The following is an 11501-nucleotide window of genomic DNA, read 5'->3' as shown; positions in this document are numbered from 1 at the left end:
GAGGGATATTATTTTTTGATGAACATGTTGCAGGGGGGATGGAGATACACAGTTGTAAACTGACAGAGAAGAACATTCACATTAACAAATAAGCTATAATATATTACAAAATATTGGAGAAATCTGTCTTATGGAGCCTATTTTGCAGAATGAATTGTGAAGTATATTTTATCTGTATTTTACACCAGTGTAATATTGATTTCCTACAAAAACACACTAGATAAAAGATTTACGTGAAGCATAGGAAAACTCATTTGACCAACAAACAGTAACTGCTTCATATCTGCAGTATGAACAATGGCTAAATCAGAAATGCTTCACATATTTTGATAATTAAAAATAACATTTGAGAACATTGTTAATTTTTTAACAAAATCAAGCACTCGAGAGCACCAAATGATTAATAATGTAAGAAGTAATTTGTCTTCGAAAATGAAGTCAGTGGTAAAAATTGTACCGTGGCAATTTGTATAAGTGGATATTTCCAAATAGATTAACAAAAGACTGAAAGAGGAAAAAAACAGTGAAGCAAAGTTTTGAGATAATAGATTTTAAGAAGTTTCTGGTAACAATAATTACTTTAAAAATGGTGGCCAAGATTTTCCAAAATGGCTAGTGCTTTTGGGCAACTTGGTTCATGGGTACCCAGTTAGAGACACCTCAAGGCCTAATTTTCAGAAGGTAAGTACTCAGTACTTTCTGTAAATCAAGCCCCTTTAGAAGTCTCAGGCTGGTCTCCCAAAAGTGAGGCACCCAAATCACTAATCACTTTACAAAACACTGATTAATAAGAGTTGCTTGATTCTCTTAGGCATGTGAAATGGATGACTATGCAAGAGTCAGCTTCAGCAGCAGAACCCTGTTTATCCTCATCACTAGAAAATACATACGCAGTGCAGTCAGCCCCAAGCATTCACAAATTACATGTCAGGAACCAAAAACTCCTGAGATTTGCTTAAAAATAATGGGATTTAAAAAAAAAATAACTTTTGGATCTTTTTTTCCCCCTTTTTGGTTTCTGAGCATTTAGAGTTCACATACTCCACCTTTCCTCCACAACTATGAGGGCTAGAAATCTACTCATTTTTAAATGAAAGATGAAATTCTCACTTATTTACATGACTCACAAAGCTAGGGCTATCAAGTGGGGAGAACCAAATGCTGTGAATGTTGAAACTACACCAAGAGTTGGTTACACTGCTGTTAAAACCTGGCCCATTTCCCACCCCTGGATCCAACTCCTGGACCCCATGTCCTCCTGTGTCTGAGTAGTGACTGATCACTGTTCCTAGGTCTCGGTGTCTCTTTTGCAGTCCCAAGGTATAGACCCCATTTCTGGCACCCTACTTGGGCAGTGGAACCCCTTGGCCCAGCCGTCTACATCCTGGAACCAATACCTCAACACTCCTAAGTCCCCAGTTGCTTGGATGTTTATCCCCAGGAGTAAACCTTGCTGTGGAAGGGACAATCATATATCAGTAATGCCAAGAATATAGGTTTAGCATAGGAATTTCTTAACTACAGAGACTCTTACTCTTGAAAGCACTGAAGAGTTAAAGAGCCTTGAAGAATAACAAACAGTCCTAACCACAACCTCCCTGATCTGAGCTCACCCACTCCTGAGAGTCCTGCGTTTGGTCAGAGTCCATTAATCAGGCAGCCTGTCCTGCTTTCTGGCCCTGGTTGTTTTCCGTCTAGTGTTGGTTGGTCCCGTGACTCACAAACCCCTTAAAAAAACAAAAAACAAAATAAACAAAAAACCCTTGTGACACCACCCTCCCCCTTCCCCCCATAAGGCTTTATGGAATGTGCTTATGAATGTATATATGACATAACTAGAATATGTTTTAGGCTACATCTGCCATGTAACATTTCTGTGTAAAGGTCATGATCTACTGAATGTAATCATCCTATTTGTATGCATGTATCATTTTTGTATTCAAAGTTATGAATATTGTCTGGGTACTGGCTTGATTTTAACTAGCTTAGTAGAGCATTTGCTTGGTAGATTTTAACTAACTTAGTAGACTAGTTGATTTTAACTAGTTGATTTTAACTAGCTTAGTAGAGCAGCTTCTTGAGAAAAGTGCTAATTAAGTGTCCAATCAAAAACCACTTACGCCAACAATGAACTTGAAGGTGCCAATCCACATCTGAGCCTTCCCACGAATCTGGCTTGGCTGGTAAAAACTGAGTCATGCATGGACATGTGGCTTGCCCATGTGATTCCAAAACTCCATCTTGGAGATGGACTTTGCATAGGAGTGAGGAGGGGGTCTCCACCCACAAGATAAAGTCTATTTAACCCCCTGGGAGATCCCTTCACTTTGTCTTCAGCTGGCTAAAGAGATAGCTTCTCCACCCCCAATGATACCTGAAAGAAACTTGAACAAAGGACAGTCACTACAGGGGGTGTGAGTGATTGCTGGACCCAGACTAGTCTGTAAAAGGAAGCTTACTGGAACTGGTGAGGTTTTATTTGTATTCAGTTTCTTAGACATAGACTTGCGTGTTCTATTTTATTTTACTTGGTAATTCACTTTGTTCTGTCTGTTACTACTTGGAATCACTTAAATCTTACTTTCTGTATTTAATAAAATCACTTTTTACTTATTAATTAACCCAGAGTATGCCTTAATCAGGGGCGGCTCCAGGCCCCAGCACGCCAAGCACGTGCTTGGGGCGGCATGCCGTGGGGGGTGCTCTGACGGTCTCTGGGAGGGCGGCAGGCAGGGTGCCTTCGGTGGCATACCTGCAGAGGGTCTGCTGGTCCCGCGACTCCACCAAAGCCGCGGGACCAGCGGACCCTCCACAGGCACGCCTGCGGGAGGTCCACTGGAGCCGCGGGACCAGCGAGCGGTAGAGCGCCGCCCCCTCCCCCGCGGCATGACACCGTGCTTGGGGCGGCGAAATGTCTAGAGCCGCCCCTGGCCTTAATACCTGGGGGGAGGGGGCAAACAGCCGTGCATCTCTCTCTGTCAGTGTTATAGAGGGCAAACAATTTATGAGTTTACCCTGTATAAGCTTTATACAGAGTAAAACGGATTTGGGGTTTAGACCCCACTGGGAGTTGGGTATCTGAGTGTTAAAGACAGGAACACTTCTGTATGTTGCTTTCAGTTAAGTCTGTAGCTTTGGGCCATGTGGTTCAGACTCTGGGTCTGGGTTGGAGTAGACTGGCGTGTCTGGCTCAACAAGACAGGGTGCTGGAGTCTGAAGCTGGCAGGAAAAGCAGGGGCAGAAGTAGTCTTGGCACATCAGTTGGCAGCTCCCAAGGGGGTTTCTGTGATACAACCCGTCACAAACCTTCTCTCCTCTTTAGTCAGCTAGAGAAATTACAGCTCTCCCAGCCCTCGTGCCGGGGATTTCAGCCACCAGACGGGTTTCTGTGTAGAGAGTCCATTCAAAGTCAATGGTCCTTGCCAGAAGCAAAACCATCCTTTTGTAGGGAAGAGTCATTCAACACTGATGGCTTGTGAGCTCTCTAGGAAGTTCTGCACCCCCTACCATGAGCTCAGTATCCAGAATACACTGGCCTTGTCAGGGCTAGACTGGTTTGTTTCACTCACAGAACAAGAGTTAGCACACAAAACAGAAAAGCCAACACAAAATAAAGTTCACCATTTGACACAGACCGCAATCACAACTGCAATGTTGCCAACATACAGTCCCACAGTTCTGCCCTCTTCTTCAGGAGCTCTTGTGAGGCTATAAGGTGTGCCTGTCCTCACATGGACTTTGAAGCAGGTGTTTGCACTCACCTCCCTCCCACTTCCAGCAGCCACCTGCTCTCCTCTCCATGGCCTATATAAGTACCTGCTTCCCTGATCCCTTCCCTCCCCTGAGTGCCCTTATCCCACCAGACTCCTGGATCCCTTTAGTCCTGCCCCCTCCCACTGTCCCAGCCTTCTCTGCTCCTCAGCCCCAGAAGGTACTTTCTATGCAGCCCCTCCCCCACCACTGGCTCAAGCCCTCCCTATTTCTGACTACCTATAGCCCCTGCTTCCCAATCTGATCCCTTCCCTCCTCACCCATCTCTCCCAGTTACCTGACCCCTTCCTTGCCCTCCCTCCCACCCCACTCTCCACTCCAAGTCCTGGCAGGTATCTGATATCCTCCAGCCCATTCCCCACCTCCTCCCAGTAATCTGGAACTCCTATACCTCATCCCGTCTATCTTCTACCTCTCATTGACTCAGTGTTCACCAGTCCCCAGCCCCAGCAGGTACCCACCACCCAGCCCCTTTTCTCACTACTCTGTTGCCTAAAAGGAACCTGATGCCCTGAGTCCTTCCTGCTCCTGGCGTCTACAGCCACTTACTCTGCCCGCCCCCAGAGCTTCTGCCCTCTCATCCCACAAACTCCTCACTGCACCAAACTGCGTCTTCCATCCCACTCACCCTCAGAGTCTTTTGGGGGGAATCTCATGGTCTTGATTTCCCCCACTACTCCACAAGCTTCTCGGGGTTACTGGCTGACTTGCTCCCCATCTTTCCTTGGGGGACTGACAAGGTGGCCCACTCTCCTCCCCAATCTGATGAGATGCCACTATCAGTGGCTGGGGCCAGCCTTCAGTCCCCTTCCTCATGCAAACAGGGATCAATTGGGGGGGAATCCCTTCTCGCTCTGGGAGTGGGGAGGTAAAAATGGTAATTCCTCCTCCTTCTCTCTCCCTGCCTTGTGGGACTGGGAGCTAAGGCTGAGCCCCACTTCCCCTTCCCCCACTGTCTGGGGGGGTATATGTACATTGTTACAGGGAGACATTTCAATATACCCTCTCAGTAATGGCTGCACTCTGCCTCACAAGCAGTTGCTTGGAGTAGCATTGTCCTGATTGCTCAGCCTGCAGCAGCAGCAACCTCTCAACCTCGCTGCCTGAAAATCTGCCCTTCCCCATGCCTTCCTCTCCTGCCATGGCTGCCCCTCCTTCTGCTGATCAGGAGTAAGGGAAAGCTAAGCTCTGACTCCTACATCTTCCTCTGCATCCCCCAATCTTGACAAAGGGCTTCCCGCAGCAGAGCACTGGGATCTGGGGTAGTAGCAGGGCCCACAAGAAGGTAAGGGGGGTATGAAGTGATTATTGTGGGGGAGAGGGTGGCAGTAGCAACTGACTTTTATGGGGCAAATGAAGTTTTGTGCAGCTCCATGTGTGATGTTCCTCATCTGTGAGAAAGTCTCTAATGTCCCTCCCTCCCGCCCCCCAACCCAGTGCAGTGGCAGCAGAGAACCATGGAGGGGAGATTAGTGACATTTCTACATTGTAAAGAAAGCTCACACATGGAGCTGTGGAAACGTTGGCAGCTAAGGGAACAAGTGGCTGCCAGGACCTGGGAGGGCAAGAGCTAGAGAGCAAGACCTACAGGCACCTGCTCCAAATCTGCATAAAGGCAAGAGCCCTTCATGTTATTGCCAGAGGAATTGCAGCAGGGGCCAAAATCTTTTACTTGTAGTAAATACGCCAGATTGGCCATACTGTGCTTGTCACAGACTCATTGGGAATAGGCTGGGGAAAGAAAGTATCAGAAGACAGACTAAAAACTGTGATTTTTAAAGAGGCTCATTATGTTTTCAGGTCTGACTCGTGATCTTTGAACTCATGGGGCAGACGATACTGCAACTCTATACAGAGTAAGTATATTTTAAACAGACAGAAAGCATAACAGATAATGAAGCATACATTTCCCAGCACATACATCCTCACAAAGGCCTGCCAAGTGCCATGCATCTTACATGACACTCATACACAGAGTCCTGCCGTGTCTCATTCCCTAAGCCCTACTGTAATGTCACACATCCAGCAGGGCTTCAGGGAGGCAGAAAGGTTTGCCCTACAATTACTCATTCCCACTACTGGAGCTACTGTGACACTTGCTAAACAGCTAGCCAAGCTGTCTCTCCTCCTCCCATCTTGCTGTGCCGCTTCCTGGATCAGGAAGGAGAAGCAGCCAGCACTGAGAAGTAGGGAAGGAAAAGGTAGTAACTATGACCAGCAGTGACATAAAGTGAAAGCCTTCTCATGCTCCCCATTGCTTGCTAGCTCTTCCAGACTTGTCACCCAATCCCGCTACCACCTAAATCCATCTAAAACCATATGTTCCATAATTATGCAGCTGCAGAATTTGCAGCTACACCCATGATACATTGTGCTCCAGAATCTAAATTTTCCATTACAAAAAAAAAAAAAACAACAACCCACCACTACACACAAACACACAAAACAAAATTTGTGCCTTATCATTGCAAAGATAACCTTGAAAACATGAGTCAAGAGTAATGCCAGGTCTACACTAAAAAGTTAGATCGACCCAGCTACATTACTCAGGGGTGTGAAAAAATCCACCTTGCAGGCTTGCATCCGAAGAAGTGGGTATTCACCCACGAAAGCTCATGCTGCAAAACGTCTGTTAGTCTATAAGGTGCCACAGGATTCTTTGTTGCTTTTACAGATCCAGAATAACACGGCTACCCCTCTGATACCTGAGAGATGTAGTTAAGCTGACCTAACTCCTTGTGAAGACAGTGCTGTCAACCTCGTTGCTGCCTCTTGGGTTGGTGCATTAACTACAGCCATGGGAGAACTGCAGCATTTTTGTGATATAGCCTAATTGATGCAGTGTTGTCTTTTCTAACCATAGCTCTGAGAGGTGCTAACCACTGCCAGTCAGCTCAATGACTTATTAATTTTGAAAATTAACGACACTTCAATGTCATCACTGTTATCTGTTTCACTGCTGATCATTTTCACAGAAATGTCCAGTTAATTTGTTTATCACACAGTCCAGAAAACAACAACACAGGCACTAAAGTACTTTGTTATTACTCTTATACTTAGTTCAATAACACCCCCCTCCCCAAATTATTCATTTATCTTTAGCTGCTGCAGAATTTCTACCACCTTGCCAGAAAATTCCAGAGACTATGCAACAAAATTTTAGTCCATCTTGTTTGAATATAAAATGGGGTTTTGCACATAAAAAGCACTAAGGACACTGGCGTAAGAGAAACACTTGTGGAAAAGTAGTACCTTAAGAATGTTTAATAAGTTCAACAAGATTATCTATTTAAGGAACAGTGTACTCAGAACAAAGTACAACTGTCGGGAGTGAAAGGGTGGATCATTCAATCAATTTTTGCTTTGTATTAATGTCACTTAGTGGGAACTTTTACCATTAGTTAACAAAACTTTTCTGTAGTAATAATGGCAAAATTATTTCACATTCATTAAAAGGAATCTCAGTCCTGATTCTGAGTTTTTAAAATTAATTTTTAACAAACAGAAATGTTTTCACATTTAATTTAAAACCTGCAGTTATAGAAGTGAAAAACTCTATTGAAAGGTTCATAGTGTACAATCACGCCCCACAAATGAAACTCATTAGTGATTGAGTACTAGAGACAGAGCAGCCACTAAAATACAAGCAGCCCATGGGTACTACTAAAATATCTACTAACCCAATATGTCAACCAGCTGAGCAACACCAGTTCTGAACATGGGCACTTAGATCATGCATTGGGGCCCTCAAATGGGTATTTAAGTGCATAGCATGAGCAGTTACACATCTGAGAACCCATATGAGTACACTCATGTACAGCACAGACATCCACTTTTGGAACATCTCTGCTATATACTTCTACTAAATGCTTCTTTCCGGAAAACTAAAGCATCTATTCCTGAGTTAGAGCTCCAAATGCCCCTTAATATCCTCCCAGTGGTCAGAGCAAAAATTGTTAATCGAATCTTTCAAAAGTTGTTCATCCAATCTTTAGTTTTATGACTGTCACGTACAATGATATGCTTTGTAAAAGGGGTGGGATTCTTCATAAATTGTAAACATACCGGTGAAGTACCTCAATCCATGGCTGAGGTATACATGAAGATTCCTTTGTTGTTAAGCAGTAAAAAGTACGGCAACACTGTGCAATAGATAAAATATTATTAGTAAACTGCACATTGAGAATTCTGCATGCATTATATAACACAGTTTTGTTAACTGACCCCTTTAAAGCTTTAAAAGCCAAAATTTCCAGCAATTATAGTATTCTTGCAGTGAGCTTATTAGAAGTAAAGTGGCAGACTTGAAACCATTTCTAAGTTGATATGTTTTGCCCATGATATCTCCCAGAAATAGAGAGAGTACATAATAATCCAATGCCTCATGCAAAATCAATTATTTTTTAGTTCAGGATCCTCAGTCACTGAAACAGGATATTACTTTATGTCCTGAACAATACCTTGTTCTAGTTTCTAAGGAAACCAGTAGCAAAACTAAGTTTACAATGATGCATCCTCAAGAAATTGACTACAATGTCAGTCTCCAGAGTATCATTACAAAGTGCTATTTGCATTTAAATTTCTATAACCCTTAAGCAACTGAATTGTTTGTTTATAAGCACGGACATGATCTACCAGGTACCTGGGTGCTATTCCTCCCCCTGTCCCCCAGGTTAGCAATATATTGGCATTTAACTATTTGTAAAGCTAGCTTCCATATCTGAAATACCATTTTTACATTTGTATTTTATAATTTTGTTTCCATACACAATGAGACTGCTGTTCAAGCCTCGATGCATAACATGTGCTTCATTAATTAAAGTTGCTCATTTTGTTGCACACGTGGTAGCAACTAGGATAAGTGATGTTGCTGTGTGTTACAAAGAACAAGATTCTACAAGAACAATATCTATTTTGCACGCAGGGCTTCGGGAGTCTTGGGCTAGGCAGTGTGGTTACATGCTCCTAGGGGAAGTGAAGGAAAACCCCAGATTTTTCTTGACAGACACTTGCCTCTTTTGTCAAAAAGAAACAACAAATATTCTGATGAGTTACTGATGCTTTTATAGTTGAAAACTCTCCTGACAAACAACTCCACTGACCAAAGATGACAGGGCCCTGACATCCTGCTTCTGCCTTCGGAATATATAGAACTGTTGTAAAAGCTGTTCACATAGGATGCAATCATAAAAAACAAAGACTCAGGGGCTATTTCCCCCCAGTGAAATCAACATCAATTTATCATCTAGCAGCAACCTCTTTCCAACTGCTTTCCTTTTCACTGTTGTTTTAAGACTTTACACTTTTAAATTTGTAATTATTTTTTGCCAAAAAAATCTAAAAGCTGTAAATTTATTCTGTATTTAGTGAAATAGAACCTACCAAACATGATTAAAATAGGGTTCTTCTAAACAAAATCACTTTTATGACTAAGCGGTCATACTCAGAAACGCAGAACCTGAATAGAAGAGGCCAGATTTCTGCTCTGAATTGCAGTCAGGCAGTTGCAAATGCAGCCTTCCACAATAAAACAAATTTAATTAAATGTACCTGCCATGTTCTACCCATGGCAGGTACAGCCATTGATTTGGATCAGAGTTTTTAGTGGAAAATTATTTTAGCAAAATAATTGTGAGTCAGTCTTTTTTCTTAAGCATTTCTCCTTTATTTCACTCTGCTCACTCTTCCATATCAACATGTATGATAAATTCATTGCTTCTGCAAAGTACAAAATTATAAACCCGAGAGAGGGAAAGAATTCTTCTGGGTATCTGCAAACACAAGTATACTGACAGCTGATTCTCTGTAAGGTTTCCTGTACTTTTCATCAATATGCCTTAAGCCTGACCTGGAAGATCCCCTTCAATTGATGGAAGCAAGTAATTAAGTCTCTGTGCTCATTACAACCTGTGCAATCTCATGAGCAAAGAGTGCCCTTTGAGCCAAACATCTTGGTGGTTTTATGACAAAGACTTTTGTAATGTGAGGTTAACAATTAGAGTCAGGCAGAATGTTCTTCTCATGGGGCTTGACACTCACTGAAGTGCTACAATCACCAAGCTCATTTGAAAAGAGACTGGTTTAAAACCAGTTTCTGAGAGGCAGATGGCTTTTTGATTCACCAGCTTAGTCATCTAGCCTTCCTGTTTCCCTTTCAACTCTCACCATGCTCAGACTCCACCCTTAGGATGTGGATTGGGAATGTTTGCTGTTTGTCAGCATGCATATAATAAAACTCAAATGTAGGGCTGTATTTGGACAATAGGGGGCACAATTGCATATGCCAGTCTCAACCAGTCCAACAAATCCTGGGGTTGGTGGAATCTGAAGCTGGTTCTGGATTTTGTGGCTGGTCCATATCACTATAATGGGCTGAAATGCTGGATCTGAACTCTCCAGACTTTGAGGTACACGAGGGGTGGGGAAACAGGAAACGTGTAATGGTTTGACATCCAAATATTATAGCTTGTGCTTGTCTCTATATCTCACGTGAGCAGCGGTCAGGTTGCCTGAAGATTCCCAGGCCTTATCCTGCATTGTGCAAATGGACAGACCACACACAAATCTGCTGGGTTCCTGATTGTGAATGCCCACCAGTGTTCCAGTCACAGAAAGCCAGCATGTAGCCTAGAGGAGGCCAGAATCAGGGTGGAAAACTTCTACTCATGCTGTGTCTCTGCTTGCATGTTTTGTGGCACTGACTGTACAGCGCTGGTAGCCAGAATCTGGCACTAAAATTGCATTTTAAGGGGAAAATGAAATGGTTTTGTTTTGTTTTGTTTTTACTTACCAAGACCTGAGTTCAGGCCCTGTTTTGTGCTATTTCAGGGGTCAGTTATGCCACCATCTCTTCCTTGGGTAGCAGACTCCTCCTGGGGGCCTGAACTTAAGTCTTTGAAGGCAAATAAAAAAGGAACACATTTGAAGCAGTTTTATTTTAACCATTTCTTCCTCAATTCTTTTTGGCAGTGAAAGAATAGTATAGTAGGATGAAATAATCAATGGCTGTATAGGGTAGGAATGGGTGGTAGAACAGGGTTAATTGGACAGAGGCAGAAAATGGGGAGTTAGAGCAGAGGAAGCCAAAAGGAGCAGAACGGCTGGTGAGCAGAAACGTTGACGAGGAATGAATGGCATGCAAGAAGGAGACTTGTTGGCACATGTTGAACAAATACAACTATGCAGACAACCAGAAGGGCAGTGCAAAGTGCATCTGACAGATATGAAGCAGAAGTGTGGCTGGGGCAGAGAGACAGGGAGCCAAACAGGAAACGCAGTTAAAGAGTTAGCCATGATGACTAGTCCATGTGATCAAAGGGTTTGAGTGCTCTTGGATGGTTGAAAAGAAAGGTTACCTACCAGTAATAGCAGTCCTTTGAGAGCATTCCCACTGCATACTCACACTTGTGTAGGGTGACCAGACAGCAAGTGTGAAAAATCGGGGCAGCGGGTGGAAGGTAATAGTAGCCTATAAAAGAAAAAAGACCCAAAAATCAAGACTGTCCCTATAAAATCAAGACATCTGGTCACCCTAGGTGGGATGCACATCCTGGCACTGCTGAGCTTTGGAAATCTAGAAAAGTAATGCAGTCCCAACTGGCATGAGTACCTCCTTATGGTTAGAAGAGTGTATAGTACCCAATGGCTTCAATTCCGCTAAACTCATGTCCATCAAAGAACAGAATTTGGAGGCAGAGGGAACAGTGGGTGGGGATATCAACACTTTCTCA

At 43.4% G+C, this 11501-nt stretch overlaps 1 long non-coding RNA gene across 1 annotated transcript; it reads right to left on the bottom strand.

The window, feature by feature from the left end:
- Positions 1–7739: 7739 nt before the first annotated feature.
- LOC120370573 lies at positions 7740–11190 on the bottom strand. Its single transcript, XR_005583811.1, has 3 exons — positions 11131–11190; positions 10562–10663; positions 7740–7913 (listed from the first exon to the last, which is right to left on the bottom strand). It is a non-coding gene; the product is annotated as an uncharacterized LOC120370573 (long non-coding RNA).
- Positions 11191–11501: the final 311 nt, after the last annotated feature.

The sequence above is a fragment of the Mauremys reevesii genome, linkage group 8, assembly GCF_016161935.1.
Source record: "Mauremys reevesii isolate NIE-2019 linkage group 8, ASM1616193v1, whole genome shotgun sequence".
In the NCBI taxonomy this organism is placed as follows: domain Eukaryota; kingdom Metazoa; phylum Chordata; order Testudines; family Geoemydidae; genus Mauremys; species Mauremys reevesii.
This window is presented reverse-complemented; position numbering and strand designations above follow the sequence as displayed.